At 36.5% G+C, this 25,960-nt stretch overlaps 1 protein-coding gene across 2 annotated transcripts in view; it reads right to left on the bottom strand.

The window, feature by feature from the left end:
- Positions 1 to 25,553, bottom strand: part of sgcd (sarcoglycan, delta (dystrophin-associated glycoprotein)) — a 238,869-nt gene extending 213,316 nt beyond the window's left edge. Inside the window, exon 1 of one of the 2 annotated variants that reach the window (XM_051092721.1) lies at positions 25,453 to 25,553. The gene's annotated coding sequence lies outside the window, so the exon portion shown is untranslated. Of the gene's footprint in view, positions 1 to 4,699; positions 5,114 to 25,452 lie in introns of those variants that run through there. The other variant, XM_051092723.1, reaches the window with a different exon arrangement.
- Between the last annotated feature and the right edge of the window lie 407 nt (positions 25,554 to 25,960).

Here is a 25,960-nt window from a genome sequence, read left to right as displayed (position 1 = left end):
AAAAACTCTTTGGCAGACACACGTTACTGAATATTTATTTTTAGCCATATGGCCTATTAGTCTTTTTTGTCTTTATGCAATATACTGGAGCCAAACCTGAGAAAGTAGACCCGAATATTCCACTGCGTTTCTGGACACGCAATTTGCGTAGCTGTAATTAAAAGGCAGGAATTATGCTAATTGTGAATGGGGGTGCACGAGCGGCCTATACAAATGATTGAAATTCATTAACATACACGTTTAACTATCAAATCGGACGTTTACGAACCGTTTGTGAATCCGGAGGAAAATTTTCGGGAAGGTCTGTTTTACGTGCAGATAACTCCGAATTTACTCATATATTTACTCAAGTTTAATGAATGAGGCCCTGTGGATTTATTTATTTAGGCTTTTTGTAAAATCAGGGAATATGTTGTATAAAGTTGATTATTTTTCTATAAAATAAAAATGATACTTTTTTAGCATAATAGAACAAGTGTTGCTACATATATAGTTTGAATTCAGATTCAGATGCACTGCTGATAATAAAATTATGTTCACATGAACAAAAATAGCTGCAGTTTGCAGGTGTAATTCGTTGTTTGGATGTTAAATCTCTTTAACCATTCAAGGGTTAAAAAAATTCTAATTCCAGAACCTCATTAGTCAATGCAGCCAACCATACAGCAGGTAAATATGACCATCACTCACACAGACAATATTATCCATAATCCATTTGCTTACATTAACATACTTAAAAATATGCATAAACCCCTGATTATTTGTGTATTTACAAAGGGCTCCCATCAGCTCATTATAATAAAAAAGTGCTTTATGTGCAAGCAACTGAAACATAAAATAACATTAGAATTAATATAAAAAAATACTTCAAGGATCTGTCGAGAATTGTCACATGCAACCCAAATTGTATTTTAGCTCCACAACACAGTTTTTTGTACTGTTTTGTACCTATTTTGTAGGTTTAAGACTCTTAGGAATCTCTAAGCTTTTGTATTGAGTTCCTTCAGGGTGGTTCAAACATTAATTGAGGTGGTGAGACCCCTACAAACTCCCCTGTATAATTTGCACCTTTTTTTCCTGCAAATCATGGAATTGGAGGCTAGCAGATGTCGGCAGTATAATAAGGTGACCCTCATTCTACATTATGTGTCAGTCACGGAGGATCACCCTTAAGCTGAGCCCCAGAGCTCAGTCGCGCATCTGTGCAGGTCTGCATCAAAACGATACGCAGAGTTATTGTGCACTTAATGCCGTGCCAGAGGCCCACGTGCCACATTTATTATGGCCAAGAATTCAGCAGGCATTACACACAAGATGGCAATCAAATAATGAAAGTGTTTGCACCCACATGGTTGCCGCTTTTCGACAGGCCCAGACGTGTCTACGTGGGAGTCGATTCTTCATGTGGTGCCTTCCGAAAGGTACAAGCATCTCTGTGACACAGACGGGGAGGTTGTCAGGTGTCATTCTCCTACGTAGAGTGGCTGGACAGCTTTGTGCAAGATAATGGATTTAAATAACCAACCAGAGAACAGGAGGACTTCTTTTTACAGGAAGTAGAGGCATTTTAACAGACCAATGTGACAGTTTTAGCAGTTAAAATGTATTCACATGCTCTCCGCTATAGGGGACAGATGTTTCAAACGTTGTTGAATAAATCCCAAGGCAAACATGAGGCCTCATATGAAGGGTAACATATCAATTTAAGTTTTGTTTGAGAAGGAATTTAAAGAACGAGACACTTACTGGCCTTTTAGTCTCCATGAGATTCGACAGGTAATAAGTGCATGTCATTTTTCACTATCAGGTTTTATTGTTTAGACATCAGAACTTAATTGGCCAATCTATTAAAAATAGTGTTTGAATTCATTGCCATATATTTCAAAACCATTACGATCTGTATCCAATATGAACGGATTTGGAACAATAATAATGGTTGCTTGATTAACCTCATTTGCTCCTTACACTGCAAATGAAACAAAAACAAAACAAGAATAATTAATAATAATAATAATAATAATAATAAATAAATAAATAAGCTGAATTGCACGAGAACATTTTTAGGAGGGATTATTATTATTATCATCAACAGATAATAACATGTTATTTAACAGATAATCACAGCTTTCTGTTTCACCTGTATAGGTGACCAGAAACTTTTTTTTTATAAGAGAGATAAATAAGAGAGAGCATCTTATAAATATTTGAAAAGAAAATCAAGTTTTTGTAGTGCATCTGCTCTAGATGGCTTGAATACCCGTCCAAATGCATCAGTATGACACAACATACAGTAAGAAAGACAGTCTGTGCTTGTGAAAATAAAGAAATAAAGAAATAAAAATCTAAACAATCTCACACACACCTACCTAAATATTTGCACCCACATGTGCATTCAGCTAAACTGAAACGCAAATGACAGCAACCAAACTTGGTGTACATTTCTGAGCATCTTCTTAAGAGTAAAATGTGTCCTCATTTTTAATGCATCATGGTCCTGTAGGCTCAGATTACATATTTATTCAAACAGATCTGTGTGCACAGACCCAGCTCCTACTGGCTTCACATCCTGCCTTGTCTTTTCCTGTGCCACTTCAAAAGAAGGTTGACAGATTGTTTCTTCTTTTTTTACATATTCATTTCATTTCACCCTCCTTTTAGCCTTTTTTCACTTCTCAACCACATCAAATGCAAACTAGGGGCCACCAATTAAGTCGGAGCTTGTAGTATACTAATTAGAGTGCAAAAATAATCCTCCCGTTTCCTGTCTCTGTGGAGTCTGCTGTTGATATACATGCCTCCCACCCAAACAGAATTAATAATCACTATAGAAGCCCTTTTGCAGATGTGCTGTGTGGTACAGAGCTGTTACGCTAATATAAGGGATTTTAACAGGAACTCATTTCACACAAGTTAAAGAAAGCAGCAGGGACTGAAATGTACAGCTGAGCCTTAGGGGACAATAGGGATAATTGTAACATTTAATAAATGTAACAGAAGATACTGAAAAAAATGTCTGTGTGTGTGTGTGTGTGTGTGTGTTGTGAAAAATGTTGGAAACAATATAACAATTTTTCATTCAGCATTAATGCATCAGCTGCCTCTAGGCTATTGGAAAGCACATGGAGAAATGGTCAGAGGGCATTCCAGAATGCATTTGCCATAACTTTTAATATTAAAGGGTGGCTAAATGTGTTTTAAACGGTGTTTCACTGATGTTGCTTTCCATCCAATAAGTGTTACTTTGAGGTTTACATATTTCAATATTTCCATTCAATTCTTGTTTGTCTAACTTGCTATGTGTTTCCATTTAGCCTGTCCTTCAGAATCTTAAAATATGTCTAGTATTTGTTAAGAAATGTTGCTTAATTGTTCACATTATAGAACTCTTCCATTCATATTCATCAAATGATAGAGTTACATAGAACATTATGAATATAACACCGACCTTCATGTACTTCTAGTTTGATTGTATCTGACTCGATTCAGTTATACATTTAATTGACTTGAGACAGCTCAAGCAAATGGAATAAAGAGCATGTTGTTAAACTTATTTTCTGTCATATTCTTCATTTTAATTTTTCTTTTCACAATACACGTTCTATAAATGTTGCAAACACATGATGGTTCTGAAAAACTATCCCATTTTCAACTGCCATGCTCAGATTCAGGTTTGTGCTAGTCACAAGCGGGTAAGCAAAGCTGCTAATTTCCTTTTTTTCTGGTAATTAATTCTGTTTAAATCTATGGAGGGATTTTTCTATCCCTGGCCAGACAGTATGCCAACCTGCCTTCAGGTGCTCATTAGTTCTCTAGCACAACTGATTCTGTCTACATCTTTTTGGTCTATCTTTGCTGACAGTCTAGTCATTGGCACGTTTGACCACATTTTGAGATGCCTGCACACTTCCACAATGACTTTTTGGCAACAAGAATTATCCTAACCCTAAGTGGGGAAAAAAACAGGAATACAATGCTTCAAGAGGCATGTGGGTAGGAGAGTGGATATAGGCTGAATGGCACTAAACAAGAAATCATGGACAACAACGTGCCTAAAAGTGCCTTTTGGCTACAAGAGATCCTTGAGATGTAGTGACAACTCCCTGAAGACAAAAAAATCTGCCGTACAACACATCTACTTTTACAGAAACCAGAAAAAAACAGCCTGCCATTGAGGATGGGAAATACGCCACAGCGTGTTTGGCATTTGTGAGTGTGACAGAGATGTTTTGGCAGAGCAACAAAACTGGTTTCAGCCGATGTGTAGCCTCAGTCTATTGGCTCAGAGTAATGAGCTACCTCAGCAGGCATCACACATCACCTGCGTCCACAATATTGCAAGAAGTCACCATGTGGTTCTGCTCAGCAAGTCTAAAGCAAGACAGATATCTGCAATGAGGGTTTCTGAATGTCTTGATGTCTTTTCTAACCCTTTGAGGTTAGAAACCCTTTGGCTCCTCTTATATTTTAGGGTTCTCTTAGTTTCCACAACAGCTATGGAATAATGAAAGGTAGGTGGTATCAAAACTGATGGTAGAACAACTTTGAATCTTTTCATTTTAAGTGTAATGCATTGAAAATGTTTCCAAATACCACACTGCAAATGTGCAGAACCATCATCAGCAACGAAAGTACAAAAAGTGCAGTCAAAAGCACAGAAAACACTAAAGTAAGAAGGACAAAATATGTTTTGAAGTCCTACCTCTTTATCAGATGCCAAAAATCACAGCCTTGATAAAGTCAGAAAACCATGGAGCTGATCGGCTGCAAATGTTTCTAATCTCTTTGCCTCACAGTCTATTGCCAAGCACAAATGGGATGTGGACCATCTACCACAGGGATGGACTCCATGGGCTCCTCTGGCTAGCTAGATCAGTGGCTCTCTGGCAGGTAGGTGGAAACAGTGAAAAAAGTCCAGTAGTCCTCGCTGTTGGTACGGCAGGAGTGCCGTCAGAACAGAGCATCCTTCAGTGAGCAAGAAATCCAAAGGGAATGTGCCTGTAATCCCCAGACTGGAAGCCTGCGCTGAAGATAAACAGGGGAGAGTTGCCTCAACATTGTTCTTTTTCCACTGGCAGCAACATCTCTCTTCTCCCACATCCTTCTGACGCTATTTATTTATCTGGGACCGGAGTGGAGTGAGCGTGAGTGAGAGTGAGAGTGTGTGTGTGAAAGAGAGAAAGAGAGAGAGAGAGAGAGAGAGAGAAAGCGCAGGAGAGAGCTTGCACTGTCAGTGACTACATTAGCAGCTCTGAGTAGGTGGAGTTTTCTTTGCAGCAGAGGGGATCATGATTCGAAATCCAAAGGAGGGAGAGAGAGACAGACAGAGAGAACACAGCATGAATAGCATAAGAAGAGGAAGAAATAAGGTACTGTAGCGCTGAGGTTCAAGAAAAGGAGGGAGAGAAATACATCATGGGTTCACAACCCAGTTAACTAGTCAGTTAGTCCTGCCACAAGTCGACATGTCAAGAATGAAGAAAGCTATTCTCTAGTGTTCCAATTCGACTCAATGGAAGCTGCTCAGCTGGCACAGGCCATATGGAAGTGTACTGTCATCTAGGTAGCACAAAAGAACCTATAAATGTCATGAAACTACTCAGGAGCTGCAGGAAAATTGTCATGACAAAAAAAAAAGAATCTGTTGAAACATCTTATGAAATATTAGCAATATATGTTGGTCAGTTAATGGAAAAAGTTTTTAAAATCAGATGGTGTACAGAATCCACAGAATCCACCAGTAGGGTAACTGACCATGGTTTGTGTCTTGTCATGGATCATACAACTTCATGTGCACCTGGAAATTGTCCCAATACCCACACATTGTACACAATACTAATCATTTATTCATTTGTAACTGATATATAATTAATATATTTAATCATTTGTAAGTAATTGACCATGAAGGCTGGCAGTGAAAAACTCCTTATATTCACGTGTGTGTAATTATTAAACAAGTTTTCTTTTACAGATAAATTGAGCCAAAAGAGAAATGAAAAGTCAAAATTATTAAATGCCCATGAGAAGGATGCAATACTAATGCAATACTAGAATTTGCAAAGTTAAGACATGATCATTAGACAGCAAAATGCTCACTGGGTCAGCAGGATCAGAAAAAAACAGATGGAGAAGAAAAGACACTTGTTAACTGTAAAAGAATTATGAATTAATGTGAAGGATTAGGTGTGAAAGCATCAAAATCCCTTTAGTCTCCAGTGCCACCAAGTTGAGAGTGACTCTTGAAGGACCAGCATCACATCCTCTTGTACCACTCTTTCAGCAATTTATCTTCAAGAATCTAGCAGTAAGTTCATTTTTAGTTTATCTCCTATCTTGAAAAGTCTGTCTTGCAGAGATTCTGTAAGATAAATTCTTCAAACTGGTACAAGAGGACGTGGTGCTGGTCCTTCAAGAGTCACTCTCAACGTATCTGTCTATAAAGCCTATTAAAAACAAAAAAAAAACAAACACACAATACTCCAGCATGTGATTCTTTTTAAGTAGGGGTCATTTTTTAGGATTCTTTACCTAACCTAAGTCTCAGAGAACCTGGCATCTTGCACTTCTGAAAACTCCAGAGTAGGTTGCAGTTCTGGAAAATGGTGGCACAGGAGACTAAAGGGTTCCTGGTAGTTTCACACCTAATTGTTCACATCAATTCATAATTCTTTAGCATTTCTTTAGTTATTATGTGTCTTTTCTTCTCTTTTTTTCTGATCCTGCTGACCCAGTGAGCATTTTGCTGTCCATTGATCATGCCCAATTTCTGTATTGCATTAGTTTTGAATATTTCTCATGGGGACTTTTCAGTCTGAGTTAAATCTCTTTTTTGGCTCATTTTATCTGTAAAAGAAAACCTGCTTAATAATTATCCACACCTGAATAAAACCAGATTTTCACTTCCAGCCTCTATGTACAATTATATATCACTTATAAATGATTAAATATAAAATTAATAGTAATGTGGTTTGGCATTTGTAAAATGTGCTTGGAAAAAATATCAGAATATCAACTTACCTAATAATTATGCACGCACTGTACTTACATCACATTCCTGTGAGATTTACATATTTTGATTTTCAATATTTTGCACGTCAAAATAAACCTCTAAATGTGTTCAGTAACAGACAACACAAATTAGTAACTGTGATGCTTCTAATTTAGTGATAAAAAAGCAGTTCCAAACATTTTAGAAAAAAAATGTACAATCATCTTTCCACCAATAAAAGCGTGTAACATTTTACGTTTTACTATTAAATTATATGTAATATCTAATTTATTTAACTATTAAACACAATGTTTCTTTGAATTCACTTGATTTCAGGGCACATTAACATGATGAATGATGGGATATGCTTAGCCTCAAATACTGCTCTGTTCTACATAATACAGGTACACAACTGTGTTGCAGGTAAATAATTCTCCTATCCTAAAACTCCAAATAGTGGAACAGCATGCAGATGTCTTGAGACATTAACATAAAGGGTTACTCCACCCCAAAATGAAAAATTTGAAGAAAAAAAAAAAAAAAAAAAAAAAAAGGTAAACACAGAAAAAAGAAAAAAAGATCAGACAGATTACAAGAACAAGTCCTATTTTGATTACACGAAATGGAAAATGAAATGAACCCAGAGCACTTTGCATTCATAAAGCAAGTTAAAAATAAATCGCATAGCTGCTGAGACCGACAACTGAGATGGTTTGTATTCATTTAGAGTATTCATATACAAGACCAAATTCTACTGCCATAAAACTTATCAAGTGTCACAGAACTGATCAGAAGTGATCAATGCATGAAGTTTCTTGACCAATTTGTACACTGTATGCAGCACAAATCTGGCAAAGGAGATAAGCACACTTTCATTTCTCAACTGCATCATCTCAACTGCATGGACATTCACTTTACATTCACATTAACTCCTCATCAACACAGCTAAGAAACCGCAAAGATGCAGTTGAAGAACAGTGACCCGTCAATTAGTCCACTATTTCTCTGGAGGACTAGTTAAATAAAAATTAGTTTTCAAACCCAAAGTCTATAGGTATCCAAGTCTAAAGGTCAAAAGGATGAAAATATAGGTTAGAACTAGACATCTGCTTCTGGTTCAGCACTTCTGTGCCCTGTTTCTAAGCAAAGGATGAATTATTTAAGTGCTCAACGTCTGTGAGTTGACATTATGTGCCTAATAGTATGTAATAATCATATTCAGTAATGTTCGCATGATCTTATAGAATTATCTCTGAAATTCAGTCAACAATGACTATGTAACAAGCCAAGAAGCTAATTTAAATGTAATTTGTGCAGCTAAACAGAATATTTGATATCATGATTTCATGCAGGTTTTATCAGTAACACTTTATTTTGATAGTCCACTTTAGACATTCTACTAACAGTAAGTAACTTTGCAACTGCATGTCACCTAGTCATTAGAGTATTAGTAGACTGTCTGCTTAATATATTCTAACACTCTTCTAAACTTTGCAATTATATGTCAACTTATACTACTAACCCTATACCTAACAATCTGCTCTAAGAGTCAGTAGACATGTAGTTGCAAATTAATGAGAATTAGTTGACATGTAGTTGCAAAGTTACTTATATTTAGTAGAATGTCTAAAGTGGACTATCAAAATAAAGTGTAACCGTTTTATCATTTTCATAAGACTTTACAATTCTACAAACATCTCTCACATGGAAACAGCAATGCATAGTTGAGCTTAAAAACTCTGGCTTTGCAACAGAAAGTGTGTGATTTAGAGAGTATATCTGCAGACTTTATATAAGTAACAGATTTCTGAATAATTCAATAATTCCTTTGCATTTGGGAAATTATTTTTTTTTTTTTTTTTTCTCAAAGTGGAGCTTCTATTCAAAGTGACTTACAAGGCACATTTATAAGAACAGCCCCCTTGAAACAACTTTATGTAAAGTGTCACGCTCAAGGACACATCTATGATAGTTTATGAATATGTACGGTTTGAAACTACAACCTTGCATTTACCAGCCCAGATCTTTATTCACTTTACCACACCAACCCTAATAATATATCAACACTCTAACCTACAATGTGTCAAATATGGACCAAATTCCTACATTCTGTAGTTTTATTTTATCTTTTATTTTGTTTAAATAACATCAAATCACTTTTTTTAATAAAGCTATCAAAAGAAGACTTTTTTTTATAACTTCAATAAAAAAATAAAAAATAAAATAAAAAGCAGCAGTTGTTCGCTGTAATTGTTGTTGTTTTTTTGTTTTGTTTTGTTTTGTTTTTTCTTACCATAAACAAAACACCTACTAAAATATTCCAGGCTTGGGGGTTTTAGGTACCATGAAAGTGGTTTGCCATTTAGTGGTGTTCATCGCCATAGTAACTTATGCTCCATGGATAACTTGCTCCAGTACAGGTTATGTTCTGGTTTAGAGATCACAAACCAAAATGTGACCAGTAAGCTTCAAGAAAACTCTCACCTCTGACACAAAGCCACTCCCAGTTTATTTTGCTCCAAATACTGCACTGCATGGTAAAAAATTTTTAAAGATAAAATTGTCTGGCTTTTAGTGGTGATTATTTATTATTATTATTTTATATAATTTACATAAAAAAATGATTAAATTTTTAATATTTATCAATCCATTAATCATTGGCAGTGAATCACACTAACACACTGTTATCACTCCTCCTTTTATCCTTTTATCCTCCACCGTGGGACTTGAAATGGTTACACCTATGGTGTAGGCGTTTCTTATTATCATTTGTGCCACTGGCCTCGCTCTACTCCCATTGCTCTCAACCCCATCCCACTCCAGAAGCATAAGTAATTGTGAATCAGTTTATCCTGCTTTGGTGCATATGAAAGTGGCAACAACTGCAATAAAGAGGCAACACCAAGACAACCCCATCAAGACAATTTTTTTGCACGGGTAGCCCAGCTTCTCCAGGATGGCACATCTATATGTGCCGTCACAAGAAGGTTTGGTGTGACTGAGCATAGTCTCAAGAGCATGGAGAATATAAAGGGAGATGGGCCATTACATGAGGAGAGCTGCACAGGGCCACAGAAAGGCAACAACCCAGCAGCAGGACTGGTATCTGCTCCTATGTGCAAGGAGGACCAGAAGGAGCCAGATTTACCAGATGTTTCCCACCAAACTGTCAGAAACTCCACAAGGGTGGCATAAGGGCCCAACGTCCTTTAGTGGGAACCAACACCATGCAGCTCGATTGGCATTTGCCAGAGAACAGCAGAATTAGCAGGTCCACATTGCCACCCCGTTCTCTTCACATGACTGCAGGTTCACAGAGAGCACATATGACAGACGTAAAAGAGTCTGTAAATGTCATGGGGAATGTTACACTGGCTGCAACATCATCCAGCATAACCGCTTTGGTGGTGGTTTAGTGGGTCTGGGAAGGAATGTCCTTGGAGGGTCGTACAGACCTCCATGTGCTAGCCAACTGTACCTGTTAGACACCGGAATGAAATCCCCAGAGCCATTGTCAGAACTTATGCTGATGCAGTAGGGCTTGGGTTCCTCCTTGCGCATGACAATGCCTGGCATCATGTGGCAATCATGTGTGTAGGCAGTTTCTGGATGATGAAGACATTGATGTCATTGACTTTGGCCCTCACATTCTCCAGACTTGAATCCAATTTAGAACCTTGAATTAGGACATTATGTATAGGACCATCTAAAGCTGCCAAGGAGCACCACTGGCTGTCCAGGAGCTCACTGATGACTAGATGCATGACTAGATGTTGTCTGGAGTGCATACAGGTACATGGGGGCTTTAACACACTACTGACTTACATTATGAGTTGCTTTGGTGAAATTCATACATTATGAGTTGCTTTGGTGAAGTTCAGTCAGCCTGTAATTTATTATTATTTTTTTTTTTACTTTGATTTTTGCTGCAATTTTGAAGTCCTCAGTGATTTGATTATTTTAATTTCAATTTCTACTCCATCCAATCTTTCATCCAGTGATGAACCGAATTTTCAGCCGAAAATGGCATTTTCGAAAATAGAAAATACGTCCGAAAAAATATATATATTAAACATATACGGCACGCCGAACCGCCCGGCAGTGTTCAGCGTGCAGGCTCACCGGGAAGCAAAGTGCATCCCTACTTAAAAGTCTTCATGAGAAAATAATTAATTCAAATAATTTGTTCAATAGCACTGATTCATTCAGGAATTAAACAAGTGACTGTCATAATAACTGAGTTAGTGAATCACTCATTAAACCAACTGATTCAAAAATGATAATTCAGAAAATATGTTTTATGTTTTAATATATTTCAAAATACAATTTATTTCTGTGAATTTTCAGCAGCCATTACTCTAGTTTTTAATGTGACATGATCCTTCAGAAATCATTCTAATATGATTAGTTGTGCTTAGGGTTGTGACGATGAGGAAATTTCCCCACCGGTTAATCGACATGTGACAACACCGGTAATACCGGTATCACCGTGGGGGTGGGGGTTTCCTCTTTTTTTCTGCGTTTAAATAGCTTATAAATGCGTGCGTATTATACTTTCACTTTCAGTTTTGCGGGAATTGGCAATTCGGCGTCAATTGTTTGAATGGACGACAACGAAAGTACAAAAAAAAAAAAAAAAAATCACTGATATTAAACAGAACTTTTATTAACATAACGAAAAAAAAAAAAAACACACCGCCATTCTCTTTCTGTAAATTCGACTCCTCTCGTTCTCCTCACGTGATAAATGAAATATGACGTATTGTAGCCATGTTCAGTTTTTAATTATAGTGCATGCTCTCGTCTTAAGTAAATTATTTAGAATTATATTTTCCATTTAATTCAAATAAATATTTAATAAAAAAACGAATACTTAAAAAAAAAAAAAAAAAAAAAAAAAATGTGGGGACAGTGTCACGGTGGAAAAGTGATGTCACCGGTGTTGCGTCTTAAAACCGGTAACACCGTCAACACCGTCTATCGTGGCAAGCCTAGTTGTGTTTTATCAGTTGATTCATGAATTCACACAGTATCGTGCACACATTAGCAACATTAGCACTCTTGAGCATCTGTTGGGTATTTTGTAGAGATTTTATGGAGGACATACTATGTACTAAAATAGTACTTTTGCATTTTTCACTCCTTTCTGTTGTGCTCTATTATATACGCTCATGATAAGGTCTTTTAAGTTTAACCATGACTCGCTTGCTGTTAAAACTATTTGCTATTAGCTTCTAATGAAAATAGTGAGGCTGATCACACAGGTCAAAACTCCAACCACAAATTCATTTTAGAGATCCAAAGTCTTAATAATATATCTATTTATTTTACAACATGGCCTGGCTGATAAATTTAAAGAAGTCCACTTCCAGAACACAAATTTACAGACAATTTACTCTCCTCTTGTCATCCAAGATGTTCATGTGTTTCTTTCTTCAGTCGATGAGAAATTATGTTTCTTGAGGAAAACATTCCTGAATTGTTCTCCATATAGCGGACTTCAATGGTCCTCCCAAGTTTGAACTTCCAAAATGCATTTTAAATGCAGCTTCAAATGGCTCTAAACGATCTGTCATTTTTTAAACAAACTGACAATTTATTTATTTTTTAACCTCAAACGCTCGTCTTGTCTCCTCTCTGTGATGTGCATGCGTAGTCCCTGTAATCCGGGTCAATGCAGTTAGGGTATGTCGAAAAACGAGTTTTTCAACATACCCTAGCTGTATTGACCTTATTGAACCGGAAAAAACACAGTTCGACAAGACGAGCGTTTGAGGTTAAAAAGTATATAAATTGTCAATTTGTTTCGAAAATGACAGACAATTTTGCTATAGATAAGACCCTTCTTCCTCGGCTGGGATCGCTTAGAGCCATTTGAAGCTGCATTTTAAACTGCATTTTGGAAGTTCAAATTTGGGGGCACCATTGAAGTCCACTATATGGAGAAAAATTTGGGAATGTTTTCCTCAAGAAACGTAATTTCTTATCAAGGGTGAGTAAATTATCTGTAAATTTTTGTTCTGGAAGTGGACTTCTCCTTTAAAAGAGAATTCCACTAAATGCTTACAATTTTTCTTTTACTTGTTAACACTTTTCAACCCTCATTCTGAACCTCTCTCTGGTTTTAGGGGGTGGGTCCCTTAAGGCTTCAGTCAGTAATCCGCCACTGTTATGATTGGCTAACGTCATTGCATCAGTTTAAAAGCCCCCTCACTATTGCATGGTTTGAGTGTTTTGACAACATGATGGTCAGAATTCCACTAAATGCTTAAAAATTTTCTTTTACTTGTTAACACTGCTGCCACTGTCAAACAAATGTCTTTTTTACTAAACTTTGTTCTTGTAGTCGACAGCACTAGCTAGTATTTTGGCTATGCATTTTTAGAATGATGCACAGATGCAGCCAAGAAATAGACAACAAAGTCTGTGCAGTTTCAAGAAGAACAATCATGGTACAAATACAGATGGTATAGTTTGTTTGTTTGTTTGTTTTTGTTTTTTTCAAGAACTGTAATGTCCCTAATATACATCCTTTTGTGTTGTACAGTGGTGACTATGTACATTTTTAAAATATTGCAGTAGGGCTGCACGATAAATTGTATGCGATTGCAATGCGCATCTGCAAATCGCATGTGATTTATCGTGCAGCCCTATGCAGGTACTTATCACATATATGTGATATATTACATGACTTTAAGTATATATTGTAAATCTATATAAAAATGTACAAGATGCCACCAGGACCATTCGTGGTGGGCTGTTGATGTTTGCTCAAATCAACTTTTTGCAGCAGGGGCATCTGTTACCTAGCAGCCACATCTGACCCTGCCACCACACAAAACACCAAAGCAAGACCTCTGTCTTTAAGGAGTAAGTACAGCATGTGTCACTCTTTGTCTCTTCCTTACACACATTTAGCAAAATTCCCAAGAACCTAATGCCAGACACATACACAAACCTGTGGGATTGTGTGTATGATTCAGCCATGTCTTGCTGATGGGGTCATGTGGTTCTCAAAGACAGGTGACTGGCTCTAAGGTATATTAGGGACATTATTGTTTAAGTTCCCTTTAGAAAAGATATACCCAGTATAGGGAAAAGCCAACTAATGCAACTATAATAACATGTACAACAACATATATTTGCATTTTTATCACATGCACACCAGCAGGAGGGCGAGACAATTAATCCCTTCCTTCCAGCAACCTGATACTCACATGAGATCGCAGCAATTAGCAAAAGACAACAATCCAACATCCTGATCAATTACCAGTAGATAAAATGCCCTATATTTTTTTTAACAAAATGCTCAATATTTTTCTCGTTCTCCTCCTATTATTATTTTAATATATTATTTGAAGTTTACTTATAATGTTAATATATATATATATATATATATATATATATATGTGTGTGTGTGTGTGTGTGTGTGTGTGTGTGTGTGGGAAAATGAAAATGATTATTTTCAACCTCTCAGAAACAGGTTGTTCTTAGGGGGCGGGTCCCTTAAGGCTTCAGTCAGTAATCTGCCACTGTTATGATTGGCTAACGTCATTGCATAGGAAACAGTATCAATTGCATGTTTTGAGTGTTTTGACAATATGATGGTCAAAATCAAACGGTCATTTCCAAAGAAAGCATTATGAAATCATTTACTTACAGATGCAGCTGCAGTCAGAATTAGTTCCACTTCCTCTCTCAACATGAACTCTTTGTGAACTGTTCCCCGTTTACAAAACAAAATGCTCCGATTAATCCTCTGTAACGATTCGGGATGCCATTAAAAATAAACTATCCACTTGTTCCTGACGCTGGGATCCTTCTGGTATCTGTACAAAGATGCGAACGAGCTTTTTAAACCAAACGTGTCAAAACGAAAGTTCTTTTGAACATGCATCGGTTTACTGTATCCAGTGTCGACAAGATAGCAGCAGGGATTGTATTTTCTATTTACCCTACACTTTTGCATTCAGCGTGTTCAAGTGTCAGCCATTAGCGACTGAATGCTGGTGGGCGGGGCCTATGGAGATGCCTTTGGAGGCGGTGTTTATGCAAACGACTCGGGCTAGGTGACATCACCTTGCCCCACTGAATACAAAACGAGCCATTTTTGGAGCTCGATTAAATAAATGCTTTGTAAATAATGAGGAGGACATATCTTAAAGGAGAACTCCATTTCCAGAACAACAATTTACAAATAATTTACTCACCCCCTTGTCATCCAAGATGTTCACGTCTTTCTGTCTTCAGTCGTAAAGAAATTATGGTTTTTGAGGAAAACATTTCAGGATTTTTCTTCATATAATGGACTTCAGTTGTGCCCCCCGATTTTGAACTTCCAAAATGTAGTTTAAATGCAGCTTCAAAAGGATCCCAGCTGAGGAAGAAGGGTCTTAGCTAGCGAAACGCTTGGTCATTTTCAAAAAAATAAAAAATTGTATACTTTTTAAGCACAAAAGCTCGTTTAGCACAGGCTCTGAGATGCGAGTTCACGACACTACGTACTACTGAATCATGTCGAAAGGTCACACGGAACTACAGACCCAGTGTTTACAAAGCGAACGCGCAAAGACTAAGAAAGTGCAAGTCAAACGCTGTTTACAAACAAAAAGCTACAACAATATCGGACGATTCTGAAGTTGTAGGAAAAAATAAGATGGAGTTTTTCGCCATTCTCTACCTTTTTGAGCCGGAGTACACAGACGATGAACTTAGACGTGATTCGTAGTAGTGATGGGGAGTTTGGATCATTTTACCGACCTCTGAGTCTCGTTCAGCAAAATGAACAAATCTTTTTTCGAGTCATTTCGTTAATTTTAGCGAAATATAATTAAAATGTTACGTGTTACTTCCCTAACACACCTACTGCTTACACAAATGTTGATCACACTACAAACAAGACAAAACTGTAATGCTATAAGAAACAGAAAAGATTAATTCATTATTTACCTGGGTCTTTAGTCTATGATTAGCTCACCTCACCTCTTATCTGACAAGTTTTCGGGTTTGAGTCATTCGTTCATCACATGATAGCCCTATAAGATGAACAAACGACTTGAAAAACCCAAAGACTTGAAACAGGAGAACTAATTCCAGTACATAACCTAATAAGATGTTGCACATGCACGACTGGGATCCTTTAGAGCCTTTTGAAGCTGCATTTAAACTACATTTTTACAAATGATTCATGAATTCACACAGCATTGTGCACACATTAGCAATTTTAGCCAACATTAACACTGGATACAAAACAAGACATTTTTGGAGCTTGATTAAATAAATGCTTTGTAAATAATGAGGAGGACGTCTTAAGCCCCAGTCAGACTACACAATGTTTTTGTCAGTTACGACGGTCACTGTGATTTTGATTCATAAAATCTAGTCATGTCCTGAACAAGAAACATGTCAGACTACACCATACTACCGCATCATTCATCGCATGCCATCAACAACCTGCATGCTATCATCAATAAAGCGGAACTAGACAGAAGGTGCTATGAGCATAAACAAACAATAGCTAGCAAACACAGTGTTTTGCCCTATCTTGTCATCAGAAGACAAAAAAAAGAAATAAAGAAATTAACTGTCCTGTCAGTGGCACTAATCTGTACAAACAAAACAGTCTCAAAACTTCCACCAATAATAAACCCTAACATGAGGCAAAAGTGCACATTAACTTGCTGTGATTCATGACATGCATCTACAGAATTTATTCCACTTTGTAAAAAAAAAAAAAAAGAATGCCACAAGCAGACTTGGACAGCACTCTTCTGCACAATACAAGCTCCAGATGTTCTGTTTTAATTGAGAATTCTAGCAAAGGAAGCAATAAGTCAAGCCCATAGAGTGAGCTACTTTAATGTCTCATCCAACTCAATTAAATTTCACCAGTAATTCTTGGCTCCAGCCCACCCTTAGATTTTGTCACTAAAGCACAGAACAATAAATCACCTCAACCTTGTTGCATCTCCTGAAATCTAACTGAGACAAAGAACTTCCGTTTACAAGGTTGAAGTTTGAGGCAGGTGTGGCCACTGCCTCAATTTCCTCACCAAACTTACAAATCCAGGTGCAGGAGTTTTATTTATTGATACAAACTGAATATAGAGTGATAAAACTCTATGCCAGTTTTCCGCAGGCTGCTGAGTGCCAGGAAGAAAGTACATCTGATTTGGAATGGATATTGAGGGAGTAGTAAGAGCCAGATATAGACTGTACCTTCAAACTAAATAATTCTGTAATACTGAACTTATATGCTGCTTTTGTTCATTTTATCTACCCAGTAGGTTTCTGCTTATTAAAGAATTATGAGGTCAGTTTTCAATGGTTGTGAAATTAGCAGGCTTACAATAGGCCTGATTTGAAGTCTTAGGGCTCTGTATGAATGCTTAAACCATTAAATTAGACAATAAATTGACTCTCAAAGACTCTCTGCAGTAATAATGTCCTGCAACACATCTTTTGAGGATTTAAAATGAATTTATAGTGGCATAAAGATGATGCAAGAAGGTTCCAATTCTTCAATAAAGAAATAGGATACAAGAACAGACAGTGCATTACAATAGTTTTACCACAGGTTATGGAGTGTTCCTAGTCATTATGGAGGACCAGAACTGTCACTTACAAATAAAGTAAATGAATCAATTAAAAACAAAAATAATCAATAGATAAATAATAAACCTTTTTTTAAATTCAGAGACATATTTAAATTCTTCAACCTGTTTAATGTACTAATAAAACAATATATTAGTAATCCATTTTAAAATGGAAAATGCAACAGCTTTGCACGATTCTGTCAGGCAACACAGACTCAGGTAATATGCTGATCAAACACAAGTTTATTGAGGCAGTGCACAAGGTGAGTATATTAGTTATGAACAAAAGTAACTGTGGAAACCAGTTAGCACACAGAAGCAATGAAAACAGGAACTAAAATACTGGGAAAAATCAACTATAATTCCAAGGCAACAAAACTGAAACCAGGGGTGGAGGCTGAGGTGAATCCTGAGTCCCGGGAGTCTGTGGCGAAGCTAGGGTGACGCCTAATTAAGGTAGACCTGGAGGGGTGAGGGACTCCCATGGAGCTGAGGGGATGACGAACAAAGAGGAACAGGTTAAAGGTCTAAGATGGAGTTATGGGTTCAGAAGTCTGTAGTGTAGCCGGACGGTTATGAGGCTTTATCAATAGCCCCTCAACCAGGAGATCATCGTTGCGCTGGTGGAGCCAGAGGGTCGAGGATAGTTGGTAAATCAGGAGGACGAGGTGGAGCCAGGAAACTGGGCAGAGCCAGCTGAGGGTACAGAGCCAGGCAGTCAAACTGAACCAGTGGAGGAGGTGGGGACAGTAGAACCAGCAGAGATGAAGGAGCTAGAAAGCTGGTCAGGACAAATGGAGATGAAGGAGCTTGTGGTGGGACTCCATGCTAGGATGTTGAACTGGATTAATGCTCTCTCTGAGACAGACTTGGTAAGAGTTTTGGGCTCTGGGACAAATATGGCTTCAGGCATTAGCTACAGTACAGGCTGGAAATCTCCATTAGCACCAGGTCCGTGGAGGGAGAGTATGCCTCCACCTAACCCACAGTGAAAAAGGCACCACTTGTAATGAGCACTAAGTCAACAAAGTCCCTTGAGGACCAAAGCATAAATCCCTTGAGGATCATCAACAGGAAAAAAAAAAAAAATAATAATAATAATAATAATAATAATAAAATCAATGAACAATTGGGGAAGTGTGTTTGATAACCGAGGTCCAGATAAATATAATAAATACACAAGTAAATTGAGAACTAAACAACACACACATAATCAGTAACTGTGGAAACAAATTAGCATATAAGAACAAAGGAAATGGGAACTAAAGCACAGGGAAAAAAGAATATCAACTAAGGGCATTAAAACAAAACCAAATGTGACAATATGTGGGAGCAACTAATTAACTTTCAACAGAATTATAAGAATTTTGAAAGTGTCTTAAAATTTTGTCAAAAGTTCATTGGCTGCTCCTATGTGTGAACTGTCAAACTGCATTTTTTCACTCAACTGGCAAATAAACAATCAAAAAAAAAAAGTATCTAGCAAAAGATTAGCTAAAGCAACTGAAATGGATAAAGTAAAAACAATTAGTCAATGCATTATAAAATGTAAATGTTACATTAAAAAATATCAATCTATTATGTATTGTTATATTTACTTACATTTGTAAACATTAAGTAAAAAGTTTTAAATATGTATATTTACTTAAAAGCTTTTTAAAAATGGATGATTTAATTACTGGTGATTCACTTACAATGTCCTTTTTTAGTGTTTTAATAAAGCTTATCCAGTCAGAATGATTGAACTAGCTTTGTTATATATATATGAACACTTTTGAGATATTGAGCTTAGACTTCTGTAGATAGAACCATTTTTGTTTTCTAAAAAAAAAGGCCCAAAATGTAAACAGCTTACAAAAGAAACATCACATAATGTAAATAAGTTGTCACTGAATAAGAATATGTGAATAACGGTGACGATATATAGTTTTTAGCACAGTACATTGTTTTGTAAGCAATTATATTTTAATATAGTAATAGCTAAAAAAGGTAGGTATGTTATAAATATTTATAATATGTAAAGTTGGGAACTATAACAGCTGTACAGTACAGAGACTATAATGATTGACAGCAGCAATAAGCAGCCCACCTCAATGTATATCAGCCATGAAATAACTTTAGTATTCCAGAGCTATTGCTTTAAAAAAGTTTTTTATAAATTCAGTATAGCTGAATACCAATCACTGAGTGACCATAAGCTGGCATAATCACAGGTGAAAGCAGAAGCAAAACATGTAGCTTCAGCTACTTTTTTTGTGTATTCATTTTTAGAGCTTGACAGTTCCTGGTCTCATATACACCAATCATACATTCCTGCCCTTTCTTTTCTGTACTCTTGTGTGTTTGTGGTGGACTCGACTGACCGTTTGCTGATGGTGTGAAGTGTGCTCAGAGCTGTTCTGCTGTTGATAGGTCAGAAATCAGGTGGCACAAGTCAGAGCAGTGGTCAGAAGTAATTAAAATAGGACTGGTCATCAGTGGCCAGTAGAGGGACTTTGGGATCATGCTGACAGAAGTAAACATCTTGTTCTTAAACAATCAGCATGCAATCATACACAAAATTTGTATTATAGTATAAATGTATCTAATATTTTCAAATTGGATTTCAAAGATATGAAAATAATAATAAATTATTGTAGTATAAGAGTAAGCTTCATAGGCTATATATTATTTATTCTATAAATTCTGTTCTATGTTTTTTGGAATTGTATGTTACAATTTAACATCAAATGTTTTTTACGGTTGGAATCTTCCCCCAATATATATACTTCCCAAAGGCAAGTAATAAGTTATATGAAATAAAAGTTTACTAAAAGAAAATCCAAGAAACAGAGCAATTATTGTTTGTTTGAAATCGTTTGCAGTTGACGTTTCATATTGATTGGATAGTTGTAGCAATTACAGTGTACTTTCAACATCGCAATATAAATGTTTTCTACATTATATTGTGGGTATGTTCTGGTTTGTGAGCAGGTTGTAGTTCTGTCAAACCACAAATCTCACCACCAGATTATGACAAGTCCTGCATTAAAAGCAGTGTAAGGGTAAAGTTACTAGATCATACTGTATACATTTTGAAACTGCTACAGTGATTACTTTAACCATCTGCATGTTTTACATCAATACAGCAACAGTTTCTTTAGTTTAACACAGTGAATAAATTCCTGCTTTCAGCAGGACATGTTCACAATACTAAATATTTGTGTTACTGTGCAGGAACATAGCACATATTTTGAAGCAAGTCTATATATAACTTCAGTTGTTCCTATAAGCAGTGGTAACAGCATGACTCTTGTAGGTGTAGGCAGTGCCCTTTTAGCTAAGATTATAACTAAAGGTAAAAGAAAAGAAGAGGGTAAAAAAGCACACATTACTGTGGGCACCATTCAAAGAATGTTATCCAAGAGAGAAAAATCAAAGCGCTGTCTGAGTCTTTTTGTCTTCCCACAGAAGTGTCTGGACAGGTGGGGTTGATACTACCTCTCCCGTATGGCTGGAGGGCTTGTGTAATGATTTTACACAGACAGTCCACCACTCACCAGGCACTGACACTAGCACAGTGAGTGTAGTGATAAGTCATTCTGACTGGAAAATGACATAGACAGCATTACATTGTTTATAAAGAGGTTATTACATAATGAATAATTGACGATGGGCAGTTAAATAATCCACCACACCTCAGGTGTGCATTATTTTTATAAAAAACAGCTGGAGTGAATTATTCCCCTTAGACTATGGTTAACACACCTCAGGACATTGTTCAAATGATGCATTTCAAGATTTGTCAGGTTTTTCGTCCTTAAAAATACTTTTTTATGTAGGACTAATTTCTCTCATATTAGACTTATATTAACTGTATAGTAGACGACTTTTAACTACTATGACTAAATAAATAAATTATGCTGTGTTCATGCTGAATCACAAAACACTTCTGCTGCTATTGCGATGGGATACAGTTAAGGTTAGAGACAGACAGGTTTACTGGTATAGTTAATTTTAGGTTAGGGTTAAGGCTGAGTTAAAGTGTAGAGTAGGATTGACAGTGTAATTATAGATGTTACTACAGACATTAATTACAGCTGTAATTATAGGAATATATTTTTAAATATAAATACAATATTTATTAAATACAAGTAAAATATAAAAACATATCTGTACACAGTAAGTACATGCAATGTCGCTTTAATTCAGTGTGAGCAGTGCAGCAAAAATAGACTCTGCTCCAAAACTACTGTGGCACTGCCGCTTCTGCTGTCCTACATGCTGCCGCACAGCTTTGGCAGTTCTAATCTGCACTGAAAAAAGCACTGCTTACACATCCATTGTGAAACAGGCCTAAGTGTGTACTCACACGAAGTACACTCGTTTAATATTTAACTAGTTAAACTGTTGCATCACAATGACGCAAGTGTGCTCAGGACCGGAACATTACCGTCAATGTTGCGTATTTGGGCTACTTTTATACTATTGCCGTGAGTAGTTTTTTCAGTCTGTGGGTTTTTGGTGATTTTAACCTTAATTAAAGTGCAGTGTGAGTGCAGGTTAATGAGGGAATGGGGTGGACAACTGTGCTTGTGCACAGTACAAGGCAAAAATGCCTAGTGAAAGTTTAACTGCTTCAAGAACAGCGACGTTACCACATCGCTACTGAGAAATGTCAAGTAGCTTTTCAGCAGCAAAATTATTTTATTTATACAATCATGGGGCAGCACTGACAACAAGTTTTTATGTATATGTGCATTGCATGCGTGTGTATATGTGTTTGTATGTGAAAGACCGGGAGAAAGAAAGCATGCTTTCTAGTATGCTAGTAAAACAAATTTCTTGGGGAAAAAATATTTTGTTATTTTTATCATATTGTTTTTTACATTTATAATAATAATAAAATTTATAATTTGTAAGAACCTTTAAAATGACTACAATCATCTGGCAATGTGAAATTGAATTGTAATGTTGTCAAGACCTGCCTGGAACTACTTCAACAGTGTGTTTCCTAAAACATAATTACACACATTAGAATGTCAGTCAAGAAATCAGATTTAAGCATTCAACAACCCTTTAGTTTAAATGCTAATACACTAAATATTTACTGTAACATATATCAAAAAAGTAGTCCTGTTCAATTGAAGGACTTCCAAATATGATGATGGTAGTGGAAAATATGGTAAAAGAGGGTATTAATGAAATATGAATATGTATTGTGACGCTTTATACAGTTTAAGTGACAGAGGTACAGTATTTGAACAAATAATAATTAGGATTAACAGGGATTCATATAGTTTATTACGTGCCATTTAAGTAAAATGCTAAAAATAACTAAAATACTCCTGTGGGGAATTCTGGTGCTTTTTGTTGTGCATACAGTATTCATCTGAGAAATTCTGAGTTGACATTTTGTAATTACTTTAATTTGCAATATGAAACACTCTGGAGTAAAAATCCTATTGAAATGGGAGTGTGGAGACTGACCTCTGGGAAACACGTCAAACAGCACATCCATACTACGTTCAAACACTCATAAACACACACCTCCTTACACAGGCCATTACCACCTAACCAACTTGTCTGAAGCAGCAAATAACATGTCAGAATTCCCTATGTGGCCACCATATTTACAGCATTAGAGCCCGGCACACTCTAATGATGTGTTTTATCTCACTGCTTTTATGGCTGACATCTCCCTGACACACACACATATAGACACACACTCATCCGATGCATCTCACGCATCTCATCTGATCAGCAATAGTAGAGACTCTCTCGAGTCGACCTTTTGATGGTGGATGCTTAACCTTGGCTTTCCTTGTCACTCAGCCCCTAATTCTTCAGGAAAAAGCCTCCTATGTTTATCGGGATCTCATATAGACGGAGTAAAAGATGTAATGCCGGGCCAACACTCATCAGTCAGAGAGAGAGAACGACGAGCGGAGGTGGCTTTTACAGCCGCCTGTCTGATCTAGACTTATTTAGGGAATGGGGGTGGGGATTAGTGGCCATTCTAGGATTGGGCCACAATAGTCAGCTAGGCAATAGTCAGCTTGTGCCTTCTGGTTTCAAAACCTCTGGACAATCTTAATTATTAAAAAATACATATCTTTAACTTTGGTTCTTTAATAAGCATGCTGTGCTTTAGCTGTTACATATTTTGTAAGACAAGACAGTTTTGTAAATATGTACAATAGTTTGCATATCCCCAAGTCCAATCCCAAACAGTCACCCAAGGAGGTTCACTGAAGTACATACATAGACTGTCTGGCTCCATACAAAGATGTCATGCCTATATTACGCATGAGATCACAGACACATAACTGGAGCTGATGTCCTATTGGAGTCTGAAATAACAGCTGTGTGATGTTGTGAGGTAAAAATAAATGTTACACCAAAGATAGTCAGTGAGTATGGAAGTATATGTGTAGCAAAATTCAATTTGCAATGCAATATGCAAAATGGCAATACAATATGCAAAATGACAATGCAATATTCAAAATGGCAACGCAATATTCAAAATGGCAATGTAATTCTGTATTTAAATTTACATTTTCCATCACCTCCACGCGAGCAAAATTTGGTGCAGAATGAAATTGAAAATTAAATTATATTATTTACATTTGCCATTTCCAACAGTAGTCTTAAGTTGTAAAGTGCATACTATTTTAATGCTTTATAAGTAGCAAAATTAAAATGAAAATGTATAACCCAAATTGATTTGATATGTGTAACGTGTCCAAGCAGAAACAGTAGCAAAATTATCATTTAAATGTTATTTGTCCTAAATGCATTTAGACTAACAGTTAGGACACTTACGATTGCATTTTCATCATGACGCCGTGGGATATTTGTAGCAAAATTCAATGCGGCTTTGAAAATGCATTCCAAGCTGACCATGCCTACCCTACGTCAATCATTGCGTCAAGGCGGGAAGCGTGTTACGTTTAGATCATTTGAAACATGGCGGCTGGAGATCTGATAAGATCGTTGAATGCATTTTAAGTCGTAAGTGTCCTAACTGTTAGTCTAAATGCATTTAGGACAAATAACATTTAAATGATAATTTTGCTACTGTTTCTGCTTGGACACGTTACACATATCAAATCAATTTGGGTTATACATTTTCATTTTCATTTTGCTACTTATAAAGCATTAAAATAGTATGCACTTTGCAACTTAAGACTACTGTTGGAAATGGCAAATGTAAATAATATAATTTAATTTTCAATTTCATTCTGCACCAAATTTTGCTCACGTGGAGGTGATGGAAAATGTAAATTTAAATACAGAATTACATTGCCATTTTGAATATTGCATTGTCATTTTGCATATTGTATTGCCATTTTGCATATTGCATTGCAAATTGAATTTTGCTACACATATGCTTCCATAAGTGAGTGTGTAAACCAATAACAAGAAAATGACAGTTGTTTTCAAGAGTAAAATACGCATGTGTATTAAAGAACAAATGCAATGCATTGATTTGGCCATATGGCAGTTTAGTTTAATAATTTTATTGTTTGTTTCTTCTCAGGGCTTATTTGCTTTTAGAATATGACAGCAGAAAAGGTAAAGCAAAAACATTTGATTCCAAGCTAAAAATAGAGTGAGCAGCAAACACCTTGAATAATCAACATGTTGGTAAGGTAACCAACAAGCATTACAACACACAGTACTAAATTCTTCCATTTAATTTTTCACACACAGTTACAGCAAACAAAATCTAGTGGAGCTTCTCAACCATTTTCAGGCAGAGACCACAGTCTCACATGTAAAACCACCTACAGTATGTTTTAATTAATTTTCTTTCAAACACTTACCACTCAAGCCCAGAAAGCTTACAAATGAAACAAACCCACTTTCAAGACATTTTAAGTTCCCTACCTTTTGATGTTTTGCGTAATAAATTCCTGGTCTTGGAGATCTTTGACTGAGTTTACTGCCTGACTGGCTATTTTTAGCATTTCCTTCCTAAACCGTATTTGGTGGTCTCCACCTCCGCATGCTAATTTACCAGGCATAACAACAGTGTAAAGCTGGACTCAGCTGTCTGAAGTTATCACCATGCTTGAGTGTACAACCAGGCTTCCTGACTGGGCCAGTAGGCTATTTAAAGGAGCTTATTATGAAACATGGCTCATTTTGCCAATGCAGATGCTTCCTAGCTAAAAACCACTCTGCCAAAATATGCTGTAATAATATTAATACTAAAGCTCTGTATAAATGCTCGACAGCACTGGATTGTTAGTACTCAAAAATTCTAGGTTTTATTATAATCCCTAACTCTGAGTATGAGCAATAGTGCCAGAGTGCTCAAATTCATATACATATATAAATACACACATGCACACACACAGTAATTGTTTTACCCCTGCCACACACCCGTGAAAAT

This window comes from Labeo rohita, chromosome 21 (assembly GCF_022985175.1).
Source record: "Labeo rohita strain BAU-BD-2019 chromosome 21, IGBB_LRoh.1.0, whole genome shotgun sequence".
Taxonomy (NCBI): Eukaryota; Metazoa; Chordata; class Actinopteri; order Cypriniformes; family Cyprinidae; genus Labeo; species Labeo rohita.
This window is presented reverse-complemented; position numbering and strand designations above follow the sequence as displayed.